Source organism: Haemaphysalis longicornis, unplaced genomic scaffold, assembly GCF_048455015.1.
Source record: "Haemaphysalis longicornis isolate Haplotype H1 unplaced genomic scaffold, Haemaphysalis longicornis Haplotype H1 scaffold_13, whole genome shotgun sequence".
Lineage (NCBI taxonomy): Eukaryota > Metazoa > Arthropoda > Arachnida > Ixodida > Ixodidae > Haemaphysalis > Haemaphysalis longicornis.
In genome coordinates, this window is record NW_027526233.1 from 42,919,774 (window position 1) to 42,931,372 (window position 11,599).

Genomic DNA, 11,599 nt, shown 5'->3' on the forward strand with positions numbered 1-11,599 from the left:
GTAAGAAGAATAGCCGCAAACTTGCGCTTTTGCCCGCCCTTGCCTCTCTTTGGTCGGGAGTCTTGACATGGCGCCAGTTCAGCACCTGCGTGATGGCCGCTTGCTCGATCACCTTTAAGGCCACTTATTTTCGGTGAACCACCGCCATCGAGGGTCGGATATCTCTGCCGGTTCGATGTCTCCAATGCCTCCATTTCTTGAGGGGGCGAATATCCTCGTGCTGATGCGTCGACGAAGCCGGCGGGAGAGTCGTGGTAGCGGCTATGACTGGCTAGGCTTAGCTCTTCCGTCGGGTTGGCACAGTCTTCTTGCGGCCCTAAATGGCATTCGAATGGTCTAAAGGTTTCCTGGTAATGCCCAGCGAGTCCGTGCACCTTGCCCGTTCACCTAGTACACTAATTACTGCCCACCAAACCACTAACATCTTTGCGACGTCCCAAAAGATCCGAACGTCTATGTCCCCGCGGTATCTCTATTAGACATCCGTACAGCCTGCAATATTTTTATGAAAATTTTTGGATGTTGAGATAACGTTGCTGGTACCTTAATGTCCGACGTTCTTTCAACTATGCTAAAGATGTACTCTCGATGTTGCTGCTGTTTAATTTGTGGACGGTATCTACACATATTTTGCTGATGTTGTTGATATGTTGCTGGTATGTCCGTTTTTTTTTACTTCATACGTGTCTATCGCAGTTACATTTATTTTAGCTATATCTATTTTCAAACTCTCCGCAGGCGTACTGTTTTGAAGTCGCCGAGGGGTTTTGTATATGTTTTCTATGGGTTTTGTACGCAGGGGTTTTGTGCAAGTTTTGTAATCCACCAATATTGCTTTTACGGCAATATAAATGCGGAGGACATAATAAATAAATTAGACTCAACATATGCCTGACCAAAATTTGATGCTGATAGGAGTTTTTATTCAGTGAAACCAGCATTTTACTTGGTCATCTACCTTCGTAATTAAAATACAAATGCTGACCTGACAAATCGCTGGCGACACTGTTCAGCCACATATGCCAACAAATTTTCCCAGCTTGTGCGGATAGTGAAAGTCCAGAGGAACAGGAGAGCTTGGGGGCTCAACCCCAGTCACTTTCCTCACCGTACGGACATATTACCCCGCAACGTCGGAAGAGGCGGCAATGGCCCTGGCCCGCAACACCAGGCAGCCACCACAAATTATAATCACTTATTCGAATAGGGTCTTTACAACTTCATTCGTGGTAGCGTTTCGGCTACAGCACTCAGGATTCTCCAAAATCCCCATACTCAACCACTCGACATCGTCGGGACCCTGGCACCTCTGGTGTGGGAGACAAGGGGGCGGCCCACAAAGAAGAACGAGAACTAAACAGCCGTGCTGGGCTCACTCCTGCTTTCTAAGAGAATGCTCGGTCGGCACGAAATCGTCTGCTCTTGTATCTAGAAGCGACGGAGCATTATTGTGTGCTTTCCCTCGAGCTGCTCTAGCTTGTAACTAACAATAAAAGCATAGGAATCAGTTTTTTCCTTGGTATGATGACATGTCACCGCCCAGTTTAAAAGGAATTCCACTTGAAATGAATCAATCAATGAATCCATCGATATTGTTGAAGCGGCGGTATCGTCCTCCGAACCAAGGTAAGAGCAATAAAATGTGAAACCGATGCCAATAATTCACGTTCACAGATCAGATAACGAATGTCATCTTATCCCTAAGAGATTTTTAATGCAACGCTCCGCCACCGGATACTACGATCACGCCTGGTTACGAACAAAATTGTATTTCCTCAGAAAGAAATGAGGTGTGTGAGCAAAATTTTGCGTCGTTCTTGTTGCTTTGTAGTAGGTCAGGGGATAGGAAGCAGATAGTAACGCTAACCAAAACGATACGGGACAGGCCAAAAGAACCAGCGACGCAAACTATCAGTCGTGGGAGCGACCACAAAGTGGCCAGTTGGAATATCCTGGCGCTCTTTATTACGAGAAGGGCGGAGATGCTGAGGTATCACTAGCAGGAGCTCTGGACTATTATGTCGCATGTTCAGCGTTAGGGTACACCGTCGCAAAGAATGAACAAGTGTATTGACAGAATGCGTCACTACATAATGGCCTGCAAACCACCATCCCCACGTTTCTCAGTGACGATGCTTAGCAGGACAGAAACAGGAAACGTCTATAAACACCGTCTTAGTTTTGGTGATCGGGAGGATCCACGCGGGGACGGGAAAGACAGTCTGCATCCTGGTGCAACCGAGCACATTTGTACTTAGGTTTTTAGCCACATTGGTGGACAGGCGCACAGCACAGGAGCAAAGTCTTCTGATGGGGTCGCTTAGAGAAGATAGCCAGCGCAGGGCGTGGTGGTATGTCCCCACCGTGAATGGTCGTCCATGCACATAAGCGTGCCACATATGGACAGCCCAACGGAGAGCAATGCACTCTCTCTCAGTGATCGAATAATTGCATCCAGTGGAACAAAAGAGCCTGCTGGCATAAGTAACGACACCGGTTTGGCCTGCTTTATGTTGCGCAACAATACCGCCACTACCATAGCAAATGCCACCAGTGCATAATTATGATAGCACGTGCATGTCTAAATGAGCCAACATTATTAGCGTTTCAGGAGCGACATTACCGTGTGTAAAGCCGTAGCTTATCGGTTCCCCGATCAAAAAGAACTTCTTCTTTAGGAGACATGTAAAAGGCCAGCAACATTGGAGAATTCTCTGGGAAATTGGCGGAAGAGTTGAGCCCCACAACCCTGCAGAAGTCTTTGGTAGTGCATAGCACTGGGGCAATTTTTACAGCGAGACATTTAGTGACATCTGGCTGCATTCCCTGTGCGTCCAATAGGTGACCAAATGTAGTTATTTCCCGACAGGTGAATTGCACTTCGCGGAGTTCAGCTGTAGGACCGAGCGTCGGAGAACAGCCAGAAAGTCATTACGGTTGTCGAGCTAATCTCAAAAAGAAACTTTTTGAGACCAGCTTTTTGAGACCACCTTTTTGAAACTCACTAGCGCTGGATTTGAGGCATTCATGCGAGTTTTTCCAAGAAGGAAAACTCTGGAGCTTTGAGCGTAACAACTGGAAGCACCATTCTTCCTTCGTGGAGACCGCGTACATACTTGATAGACTTACTTGATCTTTGCAGCCTGTTTCATTCGTTAAGTTTTGGCAAAGGGTGAAAATAAAGTAATTAAAACTACATTTCGCGATTTGCCCTCTTGAGGCTTAACCGATGTAAGCCTACCAGCCGCCGATCGATTTAGGTGGTCCTCAAACGCCACAATCCAATAAAGGCTTTGATTATAGAGGGGAGCGGCATTTCGATGAGGTTCGGCAGATTTTTCTGAATTGATTGATTGATTGATTGATTGATTGATTGATTGATTGTTGGGTTTAACGCGCCGACGCAACGAAGGCTATGAGGCGCGCTGTAGTGGAGGGATCCGGATTAATTTGGACCACCTAGGGATCCTTAACGTACACTGAAATCTCGTATACACGGCCGTTTTTGCTTTTCGCCTCCATCAGAAAAGCGGCCGCCGCGGTCGGTATTCGAACCCGTCTCTTCGTGCTCAGCAGCGCCAATCCTTAGCCACTTTGCCATGGCAGGCAGATTTTTATGAACACCGGCAAATTTCGGCCGACGGAGGCAATGCAGTTACGAATTGACAGTAGAAAATTGATGAAACTATCTATTTCTCATTACTCTCGTGAAAACTATGAGACCCCCGTACGCGACTGTGACGACTCCATCACACAACGATTTACATTTTCTAAACATAATAGGTTTAGAGCACCGTTGACAATGTTAAAGAAGTGATATCTGCTGTCTGTACATGAGAGGCTAGGAGAGGTAAGTGAACAGCTTCTTATTTGTCTGTATGACTTGGGCACTACCCCTTTAAATTTTCATGACGTAAAGTCACAGCCACTACCAAGACGACAACCAAATGGTAAAAAAAAAAGAAATTCCTGCACATTTTCTAACAGTACGTGCTTTTAACAGGGAAGCTGTTAAGCAAATTGCAACTTTTTTGTCGAGCAGTTAAAAATACCAACAAAGTCCCGAGCGGCTACACAGGAGAGCAGACACCGCAGCTGCGACCATGCAGTAACCAAAACCGAAAATATGCCCACCGCTTGTGTGTGCGCACTTTGTGCCAATCATTTAGCATCCCCGGTGCACGTTTGTCAAGCCAAGCATACCCAATTATGGATGCTGGCGAAGATTTGCCAAAAGAATCAAAATCATGCTTCGCCGTAATCGTGGCAACACCAAATGAAGGAAGATCACACTTGTCGCAACAATAATGAAGTAAATGTCATTGCAGCAGCGAAGAAGCAAGTCGGCTGCAATCGTGGAATTAAACCTTCGTGATTGTCTTGAAGGTTGCGTACAGCTTTGATAACTTCAAGTCTTACGCTTAAGCTTGGGCTTTCCTAATTTTTTTCTGAAAGTATTGTTACGTGGCAACAGGGCAAAGATAACAGCAACCATGGGTTATGGGGAAGCGAAGTGGTTAAACGATGTCGCGGAAGAGAGCTCCGATGCTTGCTGCGCCCCACACAAACTTCTTTCTCCTGCGGCATTGATGCCATAGCCTCACGTTCTAGTCCTCCCATATGTTCTTCTGATAAAAAAAGCATACAAAGCAAATAAGCCAAAAAGTTTGATTAGTGCTCTTGACTTTTGGAATTGGTTGGGAATAGAATTGCTGCCACTGAAAGAAGGCGTCCTCCTCTATGGCACATGAACTCTAAAATTTGGTGTTTCCATATACGTCGATTGCATAACTGCATCCAAAACCAGGGTATGGTGAACGGAGTATTGTACGCCTTACGTGTACTCACAATTCACTGGGAAGAACAGAGGGCGGTGAATCAAAATAGGCGGAGACAAAGAGAGCGAGGGAAGGGGTTAAGGTTCTATTTCTCAAGGCATCGGTAATCTACCTATTTGAGTGAGTATGATGGAGTGAGTGCGCAAAGTGTTTGACGAAGTCCCGCTTTTATTGTAAATGTCTGTTATTGGGCACAACTATTTCCGTGTCTTATACTGCGAGAATTTTGAATTTGCGAACCTCTAGTCGTCTTAAATGTTAGTCGGTCCTGTCCGTGGGGTTTACAAAACTGAATGGCGTTCTCCTTTCCACGTCATATACCAGGGTTGAGGCATTCATTTCTGGATGGGTTGAGGGGGGGGGGGGTCTTTGTTTGCCCTCCTTGAGGCTGGTTTATCCAAAGATAGCCTATGTTGTAGATAAAATAAAAAATTTTGTGTTTTGTGGACATCAAATTTTTCTTCTCTTTGCTGCCGGCGCTTTTTAACCTGTTTTACCAATCTCGGGCTCCATTTACTTCTATATACTCCTCGCCGTGTAAGAAGATTAGGTTGCACGTCTTTCAATCAACTATTATTTCAAACTGCAATAAAATTTCACCACATGTTTATCAATGGTCTTGTCGCCCTTCTATTTCGTTCAACTTGTCCGCTGGCGGAAGGTCACCCGCGCGCCTCTTTTGTTTGCGCCGATGAGGACGCGCGTACGCATTGCACGCTCCTTCTCGGTAAAATTACATTGTTAAGAATCAAAGTCACACTTCGCAAGTCCAACTAAACATACTAGCGAACACAGTGGTCTTTTTTAGGGAAAGGCGCTCATATTTTGTTCCTTGCATCCTCCGACCATTCTTTTCCCTGTCGAGAGGCCAACGTGTGCCCTTTGTATTAGAATTAGGCCTGTTTTTTTTCAGCACTTCTGAATTAGTCTGTCGAATATTAGGGGCGAAGCCACATCGGGCCGCGGGCTGTCGGCGTATCCTGTCGTCTTCTCTTTGCATGTCTTCACGGTAGTATAACACCGGTATATAGTTTTCCAATGCACCGCACTTGCACGTTTCTTCCTCGTGCGCAAATACGCGTACTAGAAGAACGCTCCATACACGTTTCCTTATGGCGCTCGCTACAACGCTTCTTGAAACAAAGACACGGGATTTGAAAAGCAAAGCTATATATGTGCCTAGCCTACCGGTTCTAGCTCGGAGGGAAAAAACATCTGCGCACCAAGAATACACATATGCACCACCTGCTTCCCTCCTCCCAAGGTTTCACATCCGTAGAAATGGCTCGGGATTTTTTGTTGGTTTTAATTCATTTGGAGATGTAACGGCTACTTTCGGCTCGACATTGGTCACAGGCGACCTGAAACCAAGAGATCTTTTTCGAGTGCACCGTCACCTTCGGAGGCAAAGAATGAAAAGAAATATTACTTGGCTTATTTTTCTAGAATTATGAGCATGCCTGAAAAACATGGGAAGAAAAAGCTGATTTCCTAGACTCAGGTCCAGCGCATCATGAATTTTTGGGCACGTTGGAATGGGTCTATCACTCCTAAAATGGATTTGTACTAAAAAAAGCGATATATCAAGCTGGCCTAAAGTCTCATGACCGATTCCATTTTTTTATACACCATCATCTGGAAATTGTCATAAAGCAGACACAGACAAAAAAATGTTTATAAGTTGAAGGCCTTAAGGAACACTGTGTATAAGTGGTAAAAATATTGATTATTTCAGATTATATTTCCAAGAGCAACAGTGCCTGCGAAATACAGCATAAAGACAGACGAAGTTTCAAAGGAAGGACAATCTTTTGTGGTTGAGCCAAATCGCGCCGTCTTTTACGGTGTTTAAGCTCCAACGACGACACCCGTAACAGACGGCGGCGAATAGTGCGTGTCGTGCATTTGATCGTGCCCCTCGCGAGGGGTATGTTTCACTGCGTCTTCTCTCGCTCGCGAGACCCGTGGTGCCATCTGGCGGGGGCACGGCACAACTCGTAGCACTTTGAAAAATGCTTCCGCACATGCCTGTAGGGTCTTTTTTGTAGTTATTCATTCGACAACCTTATGGCCAGCCGTAGGAGTATTGATACTATTTTGCGGCCTGCAGGAGAGTAATCGCGGTGCTTCCTGCACACCATTGGAGGGAGAAAAAACTATGAATTGAGGACACTGAAGCTTCCGTTGTGTGTAGACGTTGGCTCGCGATACCGCGGGGTACCTATGCACAAGATCGACAGCTACAAAGGGAACCGTGTTATGAGGAACTGTTTTGGTTTGTTGATTATTTCAGTAACTGTGACAAAGTGTCAGCCTTTGACCGACGGTCCACAGCTTCTGCAGGGGCGAGGCCATCTGGTTAGCGAACATACGAGGAGATCGCGGATCGACACGTCTCAGCGATGACAGAGCCATCGCCGGGGACCTATCGATGCGAGTCCTGTGTGTTTCCCATCAGAGGTGGCGGAGGGAGTGTAATTTCGACCTATTGCTTCCGCCGGTTCGCGAACCTACTCACTGTTACTGACCAAGGGTGCCGCGAGGAGACATGATGAGAGCACAAGGGGTTCGCAGGAAACGGAAGGGGGTGAGAACAGACGCCATAAGAAAGATGTGGCAATGCTGAGGAAACGATGAGGAAGTAACAGCAGTGCACGTGATACGCTGTTCCTCATCAGCTTGTAAATATAAGCAGCCTACATATTTATTTCAGGTGCATTTTTACGATTTTCGAAAATATTGCTTGTTTAGCTGCAAACATAAAAAAACGTAAATTTGTCACAGGATGAAGTGATCAGCAGAACGTAACCATGGGAACACCTATATTAAAAAAAAATATCTGCCCCTTCTCATACCTAACGCTGAATATGCAAAGCGAAAGCTTTGCTTCACCTGTGTACATTTTTGTTACACTTGATTAGCCTTTGACTTACCTGTTTTTGTGATACGGTTCCTTCCAGGCCTGCCTTTGTCTACTGTTAGCTTCGTGCTTCTGGTGTTTTCCGAGCCGAACTCCTTGCCGGGAGATAGCCGCGAGGTAGTCAGACGCCTCTTGCAGAGGGCGGCTGAAAGCCTAACGCTCCCGCTACTCACTCAGAGATGATGGCAGAGCCTGGCTCTTATTCGTGGTCAAGCCCCCATGCACGTGTCGATTCACGTGATCAGACGCCTACGAGCGGCTGAGAGAGCGTGAAGAAAGCCGGCAGTGGACCACAGCAGCGAGCGCGGCCGTTGACGGAGCTTGGCTTGGCGATTCCCGTTATGCATTGCCAAGGAGACCGCGCAGCATAGATGAAATGAAGGTCACATTTACTGCGATGGCAAGACCGCTCCACGATAATAGTAACGCAATGCTTTAAATGCTGCGGCTGTCTCGGTCGCTCTCTCATGTCCCACATCGTGGGAATTCATGGCTCGTTATCTGCCAGGGTTCCTGTAGCCTTCATTCTGCCATCAGGTAACACACTTTTAACAGCGCAGCCGTTGTGCAAGCTGTAAGTTCGATGTTGCACAAAAAAATACCAAGGATATGCGGAGACCTCCTAAGTGCTTGAGTCACGGCGACGGCGGAGGGTTCAGGGCATTCGCAGTGCCTTTAGCAAAAAACAACTTGCAGAATCAACAAGGACGAAGAAAATGCGAGCGTTTCTGAGCGCGTGCCTCACGGGGACTGCGAAGTTCCCAACTCTTGCATTGGCCTTAGCAGAACAAAAACTCCACCGCTGTCATCTAGGTCTACCGCACATGTTATTCTTGTGTGATGGTATTGGTGGCTAAGACCTCGGGATTCGCGTCGCACAAACGAGACAGGCGCTTGAGACCGACCTATACGACGAAGACGAACATTTATCTGGGTGATACTAGCTGACGATATGAAGGTACAGTCACTACCATACTGCCACACTTAAGTAATTCCTGAACACACAGAGTTCTGCTAGGGAAAAACTACCACGCTTGAGTTCACTTGCAACAGGAACCGGTAGGGAATCAAATGTCTCACGTGCATTGGCACTGTCGAGCAGTCGGTGCTGCTATTTCCCTTTTGTCGGTGACTTCTTGGAGATGGTCACAGGGTACACACTGCTGCTCAGTCGAAGCCGGCGATATAATGCGCGGTCGACGAACGGCTGGCACTGCAGCCTGGCTCGGTCTCCGGGGGTCCTTAACGATGGCCTCGGTAGACGACAGCTACCGCACCTTGCGGATAGCTCTCCGAATCATCGCTCCTTCGAACACCCTCCTGCTTCGACGGCACCCACGATCTCCTCTTCCTCATCTTCCTTTTCCGACGTCACATTATCGCCCCCGCTATTTTCCTCGTTCACTTTGAGGCGACACTTTGACGGTACATACCCCCAGAGGGTGATTGTCTCCACTCTGCTAAATTATCTCTAAAGCTTTCACAAATCTGTCCTGTACCTAATCGCAGCTTGGCATGAACACGCCGATATCGTTGTATGTGACAATGATTGTTAGTGAAGTGCAACCCAGCGTCTAGACATGACAATAAATAATTTCAAGTTGTACAAATGCATTGTTATGTGTTTTTTAATATTCAAGTGTGAAGAAATCCAGCAGATCTTTATAGCTCTAGCCTTGCGCATTTTCGTGCAAACTTCGCCTGCTGAGCTTGTGGAATTATACAATGCTGAGGATGTGTTTGCATTCGCCGCTCTCTGACAGAAGGACGAGTACCTCTACGCTGCATATGAGGACGACTACTAGCAAAGCCACAAACCAAAGAACCAAGAATACTTCAATGTAACCGTACATGTCCTGCAATGCTCACAAACTGCAGCTTCGCCATAAAAATCTATTGCGTGATTGCAAGATTTCCTGAATTTTCGTCACTCCTTCAATCTCCAACATTCCAGTTTCAGTGCTAACTTTTAATTTAACGCTCACACGTTTTGCTTCGCACGCAGGAGATTCACTATGAGGTGGTGTAATGGGAATGGTGCTACACATTGCAGGCTATATGAGGGCGTCCGGGATTTCTCTGAAAACTTCCCTAAAATCTTTCCGAGGTGCAATAGTCGCTTCATGTCTAGCCTTTTCGGCTAGACATGAAGCGACTATTGCACCTCGATCCCGACAAAATGCGTACGTAGAACTCGTCACGTGCATGCGCGCACTGCACATTAATAAAGCAGATCGTTGTGCTAGTAGTTGCACACTTCAATAAACTCCGAGCGCGAAGAACACAACCACAGCAGGTCAGCGAGAATACAATCGCTTATCCCGTCATCTTTGCCTTTCCGTTGTGTTCTGCGCGTTGTACATTTTTTACCGTTTTGATGTTTTTCACTTCATAGAAATAGCCGGCCGCTTTTTTGATGAAGGCGGAAAGCGAAAACTTCCTTGTCTTCGAAATTTCTGCGTACGTTGAAGATCCTGATGTGTCCAAAATATCTCTGGGGCCCTCCACTATGGCTCCCGTCATCGCCTGGGTAAAACCCCAAGATCAATCAATAAACATGGGACGAATGAAAAGTACTCTGCAATCGCAAATAGGAAATACGCGTATTACAGTTCGGAACTAACGCATTTCAGAAAGTGGGCTGCGGGCTTTCGAAGAAAAACTTACCAAAATTAAAGACAATGTAGTAGCAATATATTATATGTGCATTAGCAATACTTCCCCCGTGCAACCCCCGATTCGTTTCAGTGGGTACATACCAAATATCTAGTAGTGAACGTCCACCTCAGAGATTTTAGTTTGTTTTTAATAGACGAAATTACAAACAAATAAAATATATTAAGGTGGCGTTGTGTTTTCCAACCGACTGAAAGCGCTTTAAAAATAAAAAGTTGCTTAAACCAGTTCCAGACGATCTGTAGTCGTCGAATCCGTCCATTCACAGACGGCTCGGGGTTCCGTTTTGAAACGATCTTCGTCGGCAATTTGCTTGCCGTAAAGTCTGCGAGAGCGAAGAACCCCCCTTTTCTCCGCTAAATGTTGCCAGCACCCCGTTTAAAAATGCTGCCTCTGGATCTGCTGCGTGCATTCGAGATTTGACAAGAAGTAAAACCCTGGAGCTTAGGGCGTATTAACGTGAAGCAGAATTCAGCTTTTGTGTAGCCTGCGTCGAGACTTGCAAAACTTGCTAAAATGTTGTAGCTTGTTTCTACTCGCCAATTTTGAGTAAAGGAAGCAAGCAATCTACTTAGACTCACATTTTGCGAACACTGCCTGTGTAGGCTTCAGTAATGTGAGACTGCCTGTCTTCGAGATATTTAAGAGGGCTTTGTAGGCCAGAATACCGTAAGAGCTTTGCTTTTCCGGCGGAGTGGCTTGTGAGTCACGGTCGTCAAATGTTTATGCACGCGAATTAGCACAATATTCCGGGGTAGACGTGCATGTCGCGAAACTCATCGCTGCACCTTTTAACGTTCCACTTCTGGTGTCGAGACATCCATGTGGGCTTGCGCTCCAACTACGCTGGCTACCATATCTTTTCCGTCACTCTGATCACATGTGACGGCGTGGCGCCTTTGAGGATAGGGGTGTCCTGAATTGCAACATGCCTCACTCGCGCAAGCTTCGGCGGCAAACAGCGATGCTGACATTTGCGTTGCTCGCTATGCCCTGAATCGACAGATAACGTATCTTGCCCGTATTGGTGACAAACTTGTGCCACCTATATTAAGACGCGTATTTGTATTTCCCCCTAAAACATACAGTTGTTTAGCAACTAAAAATGAGCATACCAAAATGGTCAGGAATTGGGGCAAGAAATATTTTATTTGAATAAAGTATG